This window comes from Dermacentor albipictus, unplaced genomic scaffold (genome assembly GCF_038994185.2).
Source record: "Dermacentor albipictus isolate Rhodes 1998 colony unplaced genomic scaffold, USDA_Dalb.pri_finalv2 scaffold_13, whole genome shotgun sequence".
NCBI lineage: Eukaryota > Metazoa > Arthropoda > Arachnida > Ixodida > Ixodidae > Dermacentor > Dermacentor albipictus.
Window position 1 is genome coordinate 6,332,501 of NW_027225567.1, and position 13,172 is coordinate 6,345,672.

At 43.2% G+C, this 13,172-nt stretch overlaps 2 long non-coding RNA genes across 2 annotated transcripts in view; one reads left to right on the forward strand and one right to left on the reverse strand.

The window, feature by feature from the left end:
- Window positions 1–13,172, forward strand: part of LOC135920369 (uncharacterized) — a 199,414-nt gene that overhangs the window by 148,994 nt on the left and 37,248 nt on the right. The gene's annotated exons all lie outside the window — the stretch shown is intronic.
- Window positions 10,146–13,068, reverse strand: LOC135920365 (uncharacterized). The gene is made up of 3 exons (XR_010570232.2): window positions 12,931–13,068; window positions 11,331–11,540; window positions 10,146–10,509 (listed from the first exon to the last, which is right to left on the reverse strand). It is a non-coding gene; the product is annotated as an uncharacterized lncRNA (long non-coding RNA).

A 13,172-nucleotide genomic window follows, 5' to 3' on the forward strand; every position in this document is an offset into this window, starting at 1 on the left:
TATCCAATAGGAGAGGGCGCGCAGGCGAAAAAGAGGCAGGCGAAGACGTACATCTATCCTCAGGTTATATGCAGAGACGCGACTTAATTAGGTAATTCGCGTCTCGGGCGCGCAATGAATGAGTTTTCGGGCCGCTGCGGCGGCGGGGGGCGCCGAATACATCGGGGCCGTCACCCTGGCGTAATTTACGGCACTGCATAGCCTTATGCCAACTATATGCACGCCTACCCCCCGTCCACTTCCCGAAACTCATCCGCTTTCTTTTTTTGCTGTCCGTCTGCGTCCTATATATGCGCTATACGTATACGTCTGCGCCGTTCATCGCAGTTGGATTTTTCGGGGCCTGATTACATATATTGGTTAGAAACGCGTAAATGTTCTTTATTTATTTTTTGCTGTTTCCCTGCATCCGCTTTGCGAATACTGCACCATGCTGTTCGTGCAGCTGCTGTACCTAGAACGAAGCGCAGGTTAGGTTCGAAGCGTGCGTTGAAAGATGTCATATGCGTCCGTGCCGCCGACTTTTTTGTGTGTGCGTGCGTTTGTACAGCACGGGCGACGATATTTCGTCAGTAAGAAGTTTGCAGTTTCTTGCGGCGGTAGTAGCTCATAATGTCAGGGTCGTTAGTGAATTAAGATTCGTTCTACCTAGCATTCACACTTAAAAGAAAAATATAATTGCCACATTAGCAATTCGCCAGAAATACTCCTCGAGTACCCCTCTATAAATATTAGAAACAATCCTCGAGTACCCCTCTATCTATTTTAATAGTTCGATGTAGAGAAATGGAGGCAATGCGGACCTCGCATAACCGACGTCCTCGTCGTCGTCGTTGCTGTTGATGTTGTTAGTGAAAGGGTGCATTGCCTAACTTTACCTTGCAGATACAGTTAAAGAAATATATCCTGACCGCACGTGTATATATGAGGAGGCCTTTGATGTTTAGAGTGAAATATTGCGATTCGCGGGGTACCCTGAGCACCTAGTAATGTCTGTCACGGTGGGAATCCTGAGAAAAGTAAGAACAACGAGGAGTTGAAAGTCATCTCAAAAAACGATGAAGAAATCACAATGATTCCGTATGTTCATGTATCAAATAATATAGCACAGTGCACTGACGTTTCGCATTTCCGGTTCCCCGAAAATTGGCTACTTTGTGACGCAGAAATAGTTTGTGAAATAAAAATATCGTCATCATAAGGCAACATCATTCTTCGCGATTTCGGATTGTTCATAATGCTTAGCCCGTGATCAATCGCATGGCGCTATGAGTACAGATCGCTTAGAAATGGCGGCAAGCATGCAGCCAGTACTATCCATTCTTAGCTGAAGTTATGCATATTTGAGGAGGAACTCCAGCAAACTATGAACACTCACACCAGCTGAAACGCAGTTCTCCTAAATGAAATTATGCTTTCCTCTACACAGAAAATGACTTCACAATGGTGACATTGAGTGATGCAAATCTTTCACAGGGTAAAGAACAGACTATCTACTTTGCGCCGATGATTGTCTATATGTCTTGTGGCTAAGGTTAAGGATGAGTCCAATGAATCGAAACGCGCCATAAGAGAAAGCTGGATTCTGACGCCATATGCGGTTTTCAAACAAAAAACATGTCGCAATGTCACGATCTCTTATTTTTTAAAAAGTATATATATACATATATATATATATATATATATATATATATATATATATATATATATATATATATATATATATTGCGAATGGCGTTGCACGGGGCCCGCATTCACATTCGCAAGAGAAAATTCTACCCAATCCTGATGCTGCACATATCATTAGCGAAGGCGGCCAGCCAATGGCAACGAGCACTTACGATTGCAAAGCTCTGTGAATTTGGCACCAGGTGCGCAAGCAGCTGTCGTCATATCGGCAGTGTACCAACTTATTTGCAGGCTCCCTGCTATAAGATATGAAGCTGTCGGCGTTGTAAGTCAAAAGATGTGCAGAGAGAAAAACCTGCAGATATATAAATTAATTATTTCGCAGTGTCGATACCTGTATAAATTCTTTCTTCTCTTTCTTTCTTTCTTCCTTTCTTTCTTTCTTTCTTTCTTTCTTTCTTTCTTTCTTTCTTTCTTTCTTTCTTTCTTTCTTTCTTTCTTTGTTGTTCTTAATTGTTTTAGCATTTGCAGCCCACATATATCACCCTTTGTAGCGAACCTGGCGTGAAACTAACTTTGCATGTTCCAACGCCATCTAGAATATCTTTAAATGCAGCTGAAATACAAGTCATATGCAAGTCATACCTTGAATCGGTGCAGAAGAAAGCCGATAACGCGCCGTGGTGGCATAGCGGCTTTGGCGTTGCACTGCGTAGCCCCGAGGGCACGGATTCAAATCCCGGCCGCGGCAGCCGGGTTTAGATCTGTGCGAAATGCAAGAACACCATTGTATTACGCATGTTGAAGAAACCCAGGTGTTCAAATTTATTCTCGAGTCCCCCACTACATAGTGCTTCATGATCACATCGTGATTTTGGCACGTAAACCACCCAGAATATTATTTAATTCTCGTTAATCGAGCCTATCTGACTTCAAAACTCGTATTGGCCTTCCACCGATAGATAAAAATAAGCTGTCTTACCGTCTTCTGTAACTTGTATCACTTACCAACAACGTACTCCAGCAAAAATAACACCGACTCGAGGTATCTTTCCACGCATTATTCACGAACCTCTGGCTCGCCCTGACCTTTCCTTTCCTATAGTTGAAAATGAATTAATGGAACCACTTTCTGAAGTTATGTTGGTGAGATAATCGACCGCGATGGTGCTGTTGGTCAACTCCGAGATGTTATTTGCGCCGGACTGCTGTAATGTGACTGAGCCGTGCTTGTGTGTCGTCCTTGTTACTTTGTGGATGCATGTGTTTGCGCTGTTACAATTCTTAAGTCAAGTATGCACCAACTCGCCCACAAAGAAGTTTTAATGCTGTAATGTGAGCTAGGGTCCTATAACGTAAAACTATACCAATATGTTTTTATTGCAATCTCCTGACGTCAAATTTGCGTAACCGTCGACGCAAGCATCGGGCGGTCACCGGCAGGGTTATTTGGACAGACCAATCAAACGCTCTCCTCGTTCATAGGAGGTCACTCTTGTTTGCTTGAAAAACGAATAACATTGCCTACACTGAGCGGCTTGTCTTATTTAATTGGCTGACAAGAGGCCAGGAGCATGCTCAAGTGGAGAGGGATTCGTTGGGGCCGAGCCAGTGCACTGAAAATCGATAACCGGATGAAGAGGGTGGTGCCGGCGTCTGCGATTGGTCGGCTTTCCTTTACTTAGCTTGCGATGGCTCGTCGACAATCGCGGTGGCATGCAACGGAAGCTTAAGAATGACGCTAAAACGGATATCCAGCACAGAAAAGTTGGCAGCACTAGGTCGTAAACCTGCCGAAAGTGCTCGAAAACATTGCACGGCCACGCAAAAACATTTATTCCACCCAAATAAACCCATGCTCTCCGGTATAGGTGCGAGTAGCGAGTGCCTGAGCGATCGGCGGCAGCCATCTTTTATTCCTTTTGGAACGGCGCAGCCTGCGGCTATTCCGAAGAAAATTAAGTTTTGTTCGGCATATTAATGCATCTTTAAAGCGTACACGTCATTTTGACGCGGTGAGTTTGTGCGGTTTTGTGACGTCGCGTGAGAGGCAGGTGAAGTGGGTGCCGCCCGAAAACTTTTGACCAATAATCGAGGGCTAATGGCGAAAAGGCGTCGAATCAGAAATAAATATTTTACTTTTGTTCGGTCAAATCATGCATAATCAGTGCGTACACGTCATGTCAGATGGGGAGCTACACTGTAAAATAATTTAAACCTTAAAAAGTGAAAGAGGGTGTAAATGTGTCTATAACACACATCCTAAGGGTGTTATCTATATGACGGACACCTTAAGGGTCTGAGTTGTAGACACATTTACACCCCATTTCACTTTTTAGGGTGTAAATTATTTTACAGTGTATCGCGGTTTTCGTGACGTCGCGTGATAGACAGGTGAAGCGGGGGTGGTCCAAAATATTTTTGACCAATCGCGCAGGGCTGATTGCAGAATTGGAATAGAAAAGTTTGGAATAGTGTTACGTTATAGCGCCCCTAGACTGGTAAGCAGTAAGCATACAAACTTACGTTAGATTTCAGTAACTTTCCTTAGTCGTGTGCACGGTTAGTTTACGGCATATGAAAACCTTTATGTTCACATTTTCTTTCGTCTATATTTCTTGAAACTATGTTACAAGCTGCAGTAATTGTTCCTCTGTATAAGAGCTCTGTGACACTAATGTTTATTTCTTATAACGCGTGTTTTCTGTTCTTTTTTTTTTCTTCGCTGCTGTCTTCGTAATTTTTGAATAAATGTTCTTTCATTTCTGGGTAAACTTTTCTAGAGGGTGGTTTCTTAATCATGTATCTTTTTTTCTTCTAACTAGGGCTGTTAACAGCCCGCATTCCCGCGCTTATCATCGTTCTGCAAAACCACTCTACAGCACTGTGAACCGTGCACTGCTGTATGCGACTTTGACGAACATATAAGACGGTGTAAGGCGATGTGGCAACAAGAACGAGACATAAGAACGCTGCATTTGCAAGTAGTTGCGCCCCATGATACAATATTTACGAGGTGAAAAAAAAAGAAGGAAAGTGTGTGTTTGTGTAAGTGGCAGGGGGTATATCTGATTTAAATAAGTGGGTTCATTTACACTGATAGGGCTAAATTTCAGGGGCTCATTTATTCATTTTAACGCGATAGCGTTAAGGAGCTCGTGTCGCAGAAAAGCCGGTGTCGTCGGCGTCGGTGTCGGGCGTCGGCGTTTGCGGCGTTGACCGTGAGCGATAAATCACGGCAGGCGCTTCATAAATAAAAAGCAACTTCCAAGATTGGCCCGGTGGGAATCGAACCAGGGTCTCCGGAGTGTGAGACGGAGACGCTACCACTCAGCCACGAGTTCGATGCTTCCAAGCGGTGCAAACGCGCCTCTAGTGAATGCGGTGTTGCCTTCGAAACGAGCCGTGGAAAGTTATACTGCGGTGTATATCGGTAATTATGAACATGTAACGTACAGAAGTCACAATTACACGAGTTGCGAAGTGCGTTTCCGCTGCATTTCTTCTGCGCTTTCCGCACACGCAGAGCCATCTTGCGGCAAACACAGAAGACCCCCCTCCTCTCAATGTACGGCGCTGCCCCGACAGGAGGCGCGCCGCGCGCGCATTGGGACCGCTGCCAGGCGCGTCGCGGGACTCCCTCTCCCCTGACGACGCTTCGCCGTGCTCCCGGTTTAGATAACTATCTATCTCTCTGCCCGTGCCGATCACGACGTTTGGCTGGCGCAGATCGTTTCCCCTCCGAGACACCGAGTTCTTTGGTTCGTTCCGTTCGCTCAGGCGCACGTTTTGTTGCCACGCCGAACGCTGCGTTGCTCGACGCTCACCGCGTGATAGGTGGGCGCTAAGTCCGATGCGGGGCGCATCGTAAGTGATCGCTGTGCCGTAGCGCATTGTCGACCCCTTGGCGGGTCGACGGGAACGCTGTCGCGTCCCACTCTTGAAGGCGAAGCTTAAGCGTCCTCCAATTTTTTCCTCAAAGCAACACTGAACGCGTGGGAATCTACAAATCTATTCCTGTGAGCTTACGCCTATGTAAACACAATAAATTAAATCATTTGCAGCAGCACAGGGTATAGTCAGAATTTTAATTCGCTTTATGCGGTATAAGCAACGCCAAAAGTCAGGCTCCGCACTCAATCGTTCTTTCTTTCTTTCTTTCTTTCTTTCTTTCTTTCTTTCTTTCTTTCTTTCTTTCTTTCTTTCTTTCTTTCTTTCTTTCTTTCTTTCTTTCTTTCTTTCTTTCAGCGGCATATCGGTCCCAAGGCAGCGTATCGCTCTCCCTTACATCTTTTCCTCATCGTTTCTTTTCTCGTCTCCGTTGTGCCTCGGGGGAATATTAGTTCTGCCCTCTCTCAGCTGACTCGCCGATTCCCATATACACACGCTACTATATGCTTGGACATCGCTATAGCGCAAAGCTCCTCATGTAACAAGCACGACACACACGGCATTCGCAGCCTGTGTCTCTCTTAGATAACAGCGCAGCGTCGACGTGCATGGCGCAGAAATGCACCGCACCACGCGAGGACGACGACGACCTATTTTGCGGGGCGCGCTCACGAGTGTCAAGAGCTGCGGACGCGTTGATCAAGACGAGAGCGTGTGTGTGAAAAAAAGAAATTTACCGCCACGATGATGAAAAAGATAGTAACAAACGCGTCACTGTTCAGTAAAACGTGCATTACGCGGAGATCCCTGGTATACGCTGGCGACCAATTAAAATAGCATTCGTATTATAGCGCTCTCCATACGTATGGCCTCAGCGTGCGTATACACCCCACTGCAGGTGTTTCCCACTGCCATAAAGAGGTGTGCGTGCTTCGCCTCGCGAGCATTCGAACGTCTTATACGCTCTTCAGCTCCGATCTAATTATGCGCGGAGAGAGAGATAGAGAGAGAGAGAACGAAAGGACACGTCGAAATGAGGCGTCCAAATTGCGACATCCATTTCTCGAACTGTCCTTCTGTGCCCGCACGAGCATTCGGCGCTCGTTACATATCTATGCGCGAAATGGCTTCTTCTTCTTCTTCTCTATTTTCTTTTGCCACGTTTTATTTTCTATTTTGCGCAAAGAGGGTCCATGTGTACATGTACGTAAGTGCGCGCGTGTGCATCATCGACCCAAAGCGTTAAAAACACCCTCAAAACAAGCACCAAGTAGCCTAAGAACACCTCCTCGTACCTAGCAAGATACTATATCATATATAGCTGATAGAAAACGGTGTACATAAAATGTGCCGGTATGTAAGACTGAAGAAGAGTAAACTGTAAACACAGCAAACACAGCCTGTCGCATTCATAGCACGAAAGTGATGTTGGCAGCTTCGTCACAATTCACGGGAAATGGAGAGACGCAACTAAGTGGGAAAAATATCGCGAAGCGTGTTTAATTGTGATGCTTATAATTTTTCTTTCGCCGTATATTATCAGTAGCGTTGGTCACATTTGGGCGATGATCGGTCGCTGTCGTAACTTGGCATGTGTTGTCGTGGCGTATCTAATTGTTTTTGAACAGGAAATACAGGAGATATGTACAATTAAAAAGTTTCTTTCTTTTTTTAGGTTGTGTTTTGCACTTTGTGGCCCTATATGAAATTTTGCAGCCCGCTGTGGTTGCTTAGTGGCTATGGTGTTCGGCTGCTGAGCACGAGGTCGCGGGATTGAATCCCGGCCACGGCGGCCGCATTTATATGGGGGTGAAATGCGAAAACACCCGTGTAGTTAGATGGTCCAAATTTCCGGAGGCCCCCGCTACGGCGTACCTCATAATCAGAAAGTGGCTTTGGCACGCAAAACCCCATATTTATTTATTTATTTATTTACAATACTGCTGTTCTCCTTCGAGATCTGGGCAGTTGGGCAGTACACTAATTCATCTGTACAGTGCAAGAAAAACAAATTATAGGTTATACAAAAAGCGCGATAAGCAGTGCAAGTTATACATATTGTACGAGTAATATCATGTTAAGATCAAACGGTATAGTAAAAAAGAAAAAAGGAAAGGCAGGAGAAAAATAATAATAGAAGACAAGAGGCTTTGAGAGAAATGGCCAAGGAGAAGGAAATGGCCTAGGGGCAAGTAATAAAATAGAAGTAACTAAAATAAACCTACGAGTGATTACGAATCATTATGGGAAACGAATAAGCGGTCGTAAAGGAGAACATTTAATAAAATTTCCTCACGAATAAAACAATACGTGCCGGTGTCCCTGCATGCATAGGTACTCTTATACATACATAGTTTTTTTTTCTGTTTGTGAGACAAATACACATAATGATTTAATGTTGGTGATAGCAGCATCAAGTTGGTTCCATTGTGCTATTGCGAGCGGGAAGAAAGAATACTTAAACCTGTCATCGTTACACACGTATTCTGTAAATCTGTGCGCATGGTTATTACGTGTAGGTCGAGCCTCGGAGAACGAAATGTATTTGGTAGTATCTATCCCACAGTTATTTTTTAGTAGTTGAAGCAAGAATGTTAAGCGAGCGTGTTTCGCTCTTGTGGATAGTGTTCGCAAACCGGACTGGGTTAAAAGATTTGTTGGTGAGTCTGTACGTTTGTATTTGTTATGGATGAACCTCACAGCTTTCCTTTGTGTTGATTTTGGTTTGGTTATGTTAGTCAGTGTATGCGGAAACCAGGCAGTGTTAGCGTATTCGAGAAAAAGGCCTTACAAATGATGTGTAGGCTAGCAGCTTCGGTGACTTGGTTCCTAGCGCCAGGCTTCTTTTTAAGAATAATAGTTTGCGCAGCGCCTTTGAGATTGTATTGCTGTTATGTTTCTCCCATTTGAGCTCCGAGGTTAATGTAACGCTTAGATATTTGTGTTCTTCAACTTTGTTAAGTGGAGTGGCGTTATTTTTCTTTCAATAGAATAAGCGCCAAAAAATGACAGCACACAAGAAGAAAACCAGACAGGACAAGGCGCTTGAATCCGCGCTGAGAAAATCGTGCTGTCATAAGGCACAAGCAAGCTTTGACGACCAGATTTTGAAGTTGAGGAAGGCTGGCTCTCCTTGCTTGGTTTTAAGCGCAGTTTCGGAGGCGTTATTGAAAAAACTGAAAAAAGAAAGAAAAAGAAGTGAAGAAGGTCAATCAGTCGAAAAGAAAGATAAAGCGGTGGTGATTCCATATTCTCATAAAGTGGCGCATAATCTGAAACACGTCGCCGTGAAATAAAAAATTCCTGTTGTTTTTTCCGCGCCGCGAAAGCTTGCTACTTTGTGCCGGATGACTCTAAAAAAGTAGGGTGTTCTATTAAACATACGAACCCTTTTGTTAAATGTGAAGAAGGGGTAGTATACCACATTCCATTGAAGTGTGGAAAAGAGTATATCGGCCAAACAGGCCGATGTATTAATGAACGCCTGCGCGGGCATAAGCTATCATTGAAAAATGGATATGGTTCTAACTTGCCGCTGCATTGCAAGGCCTGCGGAAATGAGGATGAACGGGTATGTGAAGCAAGGCTTCAAGATGCGACAATCATGTATAAAAGTAAAGATTCTGTTGCGCGGGAGTTGTTGGAGGCCAACGAGATTAAGAAAAGAGGGGATAACTGTGTCAGTACCCCGTCTTTGAATATATACACGAATGAATGCATGTTTTTAGACAAGTTTTCTATTTAGATTAAGCGTGATTCCCTACATCTTCAGTGTTCTCGCACGTGCGCATTCAAGTATTCAGTGTCCCTCTTTTTTCATTCTCCTCTCCTCATGGCTATCTAATCAGCCACTTGTCATTTCAATAAACAGCGCCTTGTCCTGTCTGGTTTTCTTCTTGTGTGCTGTCATTTTTTGGCGCTTATTCTATTGAAAGCTATGCACCAACTAGCCCCACAACGTATTTTACTTGAGTGCCGTTAATTGCGTATATAAAGATTGATGATACCGTTTTCCTGGTTACAGTCATGATCGCGAACTTTTGTATGTTTATTTGCATCTGCCATTTACAGCACCAATTAGCTATGCCAGCTAGAGAATCATTTATATTAATATGATCATTGTAATGATTAATTTATCTGTACATGATGCAGTCGTCCGCAAATAGCTTTATACTGCAACTCATTTTAGCTGTGACATCGTTAATGTAGAGTAAGCAAAGCAATGGCCCGAGAACAGACCCTTGAGGGGCTGGGGATGTTACTGCGACTGTGTTCCCTTACAAAAAATTTTAGTAACATTTTATAAACCGTCTTTAGACAAATGTTACTAAAACCTATCGACATTCTATAAAACGTCTTTAGACACCGTAACAACTTCCTAGTAACCTCCTGCCGACTATTGGCCACCGATATTGAATTGAAAGTATAGATATAAAATGTCGATAGAATTCTTACCGACTGCTTATTATCTTATGTCGTTAGAAAGTGTCAACTGTGAAGCGACTATTTATTGACCACCTTTATACATCCTAACTACTTGCTAGTAACATCCTGTCGACTATTCGCCACAGATAGTTGACAGGATATTACTAGATAGTCGTTAGGATGTATAAAGGTGGTTAATAAATAGTCGCTTCACAGTTTTTAGAAAGTACATAAAAATTTTATCCAGAGGTAATTACTTTTGCAATTATATATTGCAAAAGTAAGCTTTGATTATCTCTGAATAAAATTTTTATTTGCTTCCTAAAAACTGTGCAATGACTATTTATTAACCACCTTTATATATCCTAACGACTTGCTAGTAACATCCTGTCAACTATCTGTCTTTGGCGAATAGTGATTGCCAAGTGGCTAGGTGTGGCATGCAACAGAAGAAGACGGGTTTCCATTTGTGCTTGAACACATCCATTTAATATCCCCGGGCTAGTAAGGGGGACGAGTTCTCCAGCTGCCCTGGAAGTAGGCTGAAATGTTGCGTTGTGTAGTCTAGAAACGAGAAGAAAAAAGGCAATATATTAGTTTTGCTACAGTGACATGAGACAAGAAATGCCATGAGAAGTGCACAAGAGACAAGCTTTCAATCCTGTGAGCTATAAACATCTCCAGCTGTTTTGTGCAAAGTCCTAAAAATGCATGAAATGACTGAATTCGTGCATTAAAGCTGGGAGCGTGATGGATGTGCATAACACCAACATATGCACGACACATAAACTCTATCGTACCAATTGTCATCTACAAACAAAACCTGTAAATCAACTTCAGTTTAATGAACTTCGATATTCGTATTGTGACTAGTACATGGAAGTTTCATGTGTGAATTATCTTAGGAAAGGCAAGGTGTCAGTCATAACTATGCTGCAGCTTTGCTTGGGCACAGGTACATAGAAGAGTTGATTTTTATGTTGCACTTAAGAAACACGAAATGATACAAGCAACATGTAAGCAGTTGAAGAGGCATTACGGACGTTCTACAGCAAGATTACAAAATGCCTTTGTTGTGCAGGCAGACATTGTCAAAGTGAGCTTGTTACTAAACATGTTAGCTTTCCACAAGACAGGATATTATATTATCAGTGCATTCACATGACCAGGGCCTCTATCACAAAAATACACATGCCAACAGTAATGACAATTTTCTAGTTATGGTGGCAAAGCTTGCATTATAATATGCTATTATAATCAGGTTAATAGCTATTTTAGCAGGAAAGAAAGGAGTATACCCTAAGATAGCATTGAAATTACCATGAAAGGAGTTTTGTTGAAAACTGCACAAAGAATATTAAGAGGCTTCTTTGTGACATACATACCTACTATGGTGTTGACCTTCTTGGAATCCAACGGATCCTTCTGTGGAAGGCATTTGACAGCCGCCCAAAGAAGGACCTCCCTTCAACGTCTTCTATTGAAAAAGGAGCTTTAAGGAGGCCCTCCGCAAAGTGAAAGCCTGAGTTGTTAGCATCCAGGCACAGCCTCTTCAGCAGGCCCTTTTCAACGTATACACCGTCACCGATGTCTACCTGTGAAAGAATACAACAACCAAAGATTCATTTTATACGCATTTGATCAAGGAATGGTTAGGAAGTAGGGTAAGGTTTGCAAAAACGGAAGTCGCTGCTTCTTGTTGATTCGGTTTAAAGAACAAAGCAGCCTTACGTATACCATACATGCATTGTACTGAGCTGTGTACTTTTACGTAAGACTAGAAAGTATTGGGAACTTATTGGTAACTATTGGGAACAAGTATTGGGAACCCCTTGACACAGAGTGAGATCTGGTGCTGTTTTAGTGATTAGCAGACATTGAAAGCTTCAAGCCTCATAGAGTATAGGGCCAAGCTGTGCTCGATTAGTGGCGCACAAGTGCTCAAGAACTATCAAACAAGATGCAATTGTCTTCAAATACAATTCTGACTTCCCCTTGCAGGCATGCACTTTTAAATTTACTGACTGCACTTGGGTGTAAAGATTTTGTCTGACAGAGTGAATAAACAATATACGCAAGCAGCATTTTCATAGTTAGCGTAGTCTTTAATAGGTACTGATACCTTCAATTTAGAAAGCGCTGTATATTGGGCCTCATCAAACTAATTTCACAAAAGGTTTGTCAAGGTAGAAGCACAGAACTTTAGTCATTAGAAGACAGGTGAAAGTAGTTAATTATTGCAATTATTACTGAAAATAAATTTCAGACAGCTCATCCCAATGAGAAATGGATGCAAGCAGTTTGTACATGCCACATAAGCATTTAGATATCAAAAATAGGGATTAGAGAAAACCTTCCCTTAGAGGTTCATTATTACAAGCAGCCATGCCCTCGAGAAGACATAACTTCTTTTTCTGTAGGCAGAAAGAGGCTCGAGTATTTTATTGACACATATATGTGCCCATGCATATATGTCATCTCTGTTGTAAACCTTTTTTTCATGTACATGCAAGGTGTGTTTATAACATCTCATTGTGCACAAAATTTGCGTAATAATTTAAAGACCGCGATTTTGTAGCGATGGTATTCCTTTGCGCTATTCGTTAGTAGGCTGACCGACGCCCCGGCCCGTGCTACGTACTGCAGCTGCCGGCCGTTAGCGGTGGGCGAGAAGAGTGATATAGAATCGAGGGGTAAGTATTGCTACAAAATCGCAGTCTTCAAATTATTACGCACTGCCGAACGAACACAAACTTTCAATGTGTTTTCATAATTGTGTGCCCATTCAGGCATAGCAATCAAGGCGGGTAGCAGAATGCAAGTACGCTGTAACATCAGAGGAAGCTTTCGCGAAATTGCTTGCTAAATGTGCACAGCAACATGGCTAACATACGATAGGAAAGCGCTTTGCTCTAGCTAGTTACACAACGCTCATTACGCAAATCATAAGCTTCAAGAATGCGCGCAAGCGCCAAACTTGCTTACCTTTCAAGACTTGGCAAACGCTCCTTCGTCTAACAGGTACAGAAGCACCGACGTTTCTCTGGCGCAAGCACTGTAGAACTGCCGATGAACTCCAGCTCCACAAAAGCACAACCTTCAACAGTCTTCCAAACACTACAATTCGAAGCCCCAGTACCAGACTTTTGACGAGAGCGCCGGCAGAACAGCTCGGCAGAACAGCGCCGGCAGCAGCTCGGCAGAACAAAGGCAGTTCGGACGGGAGC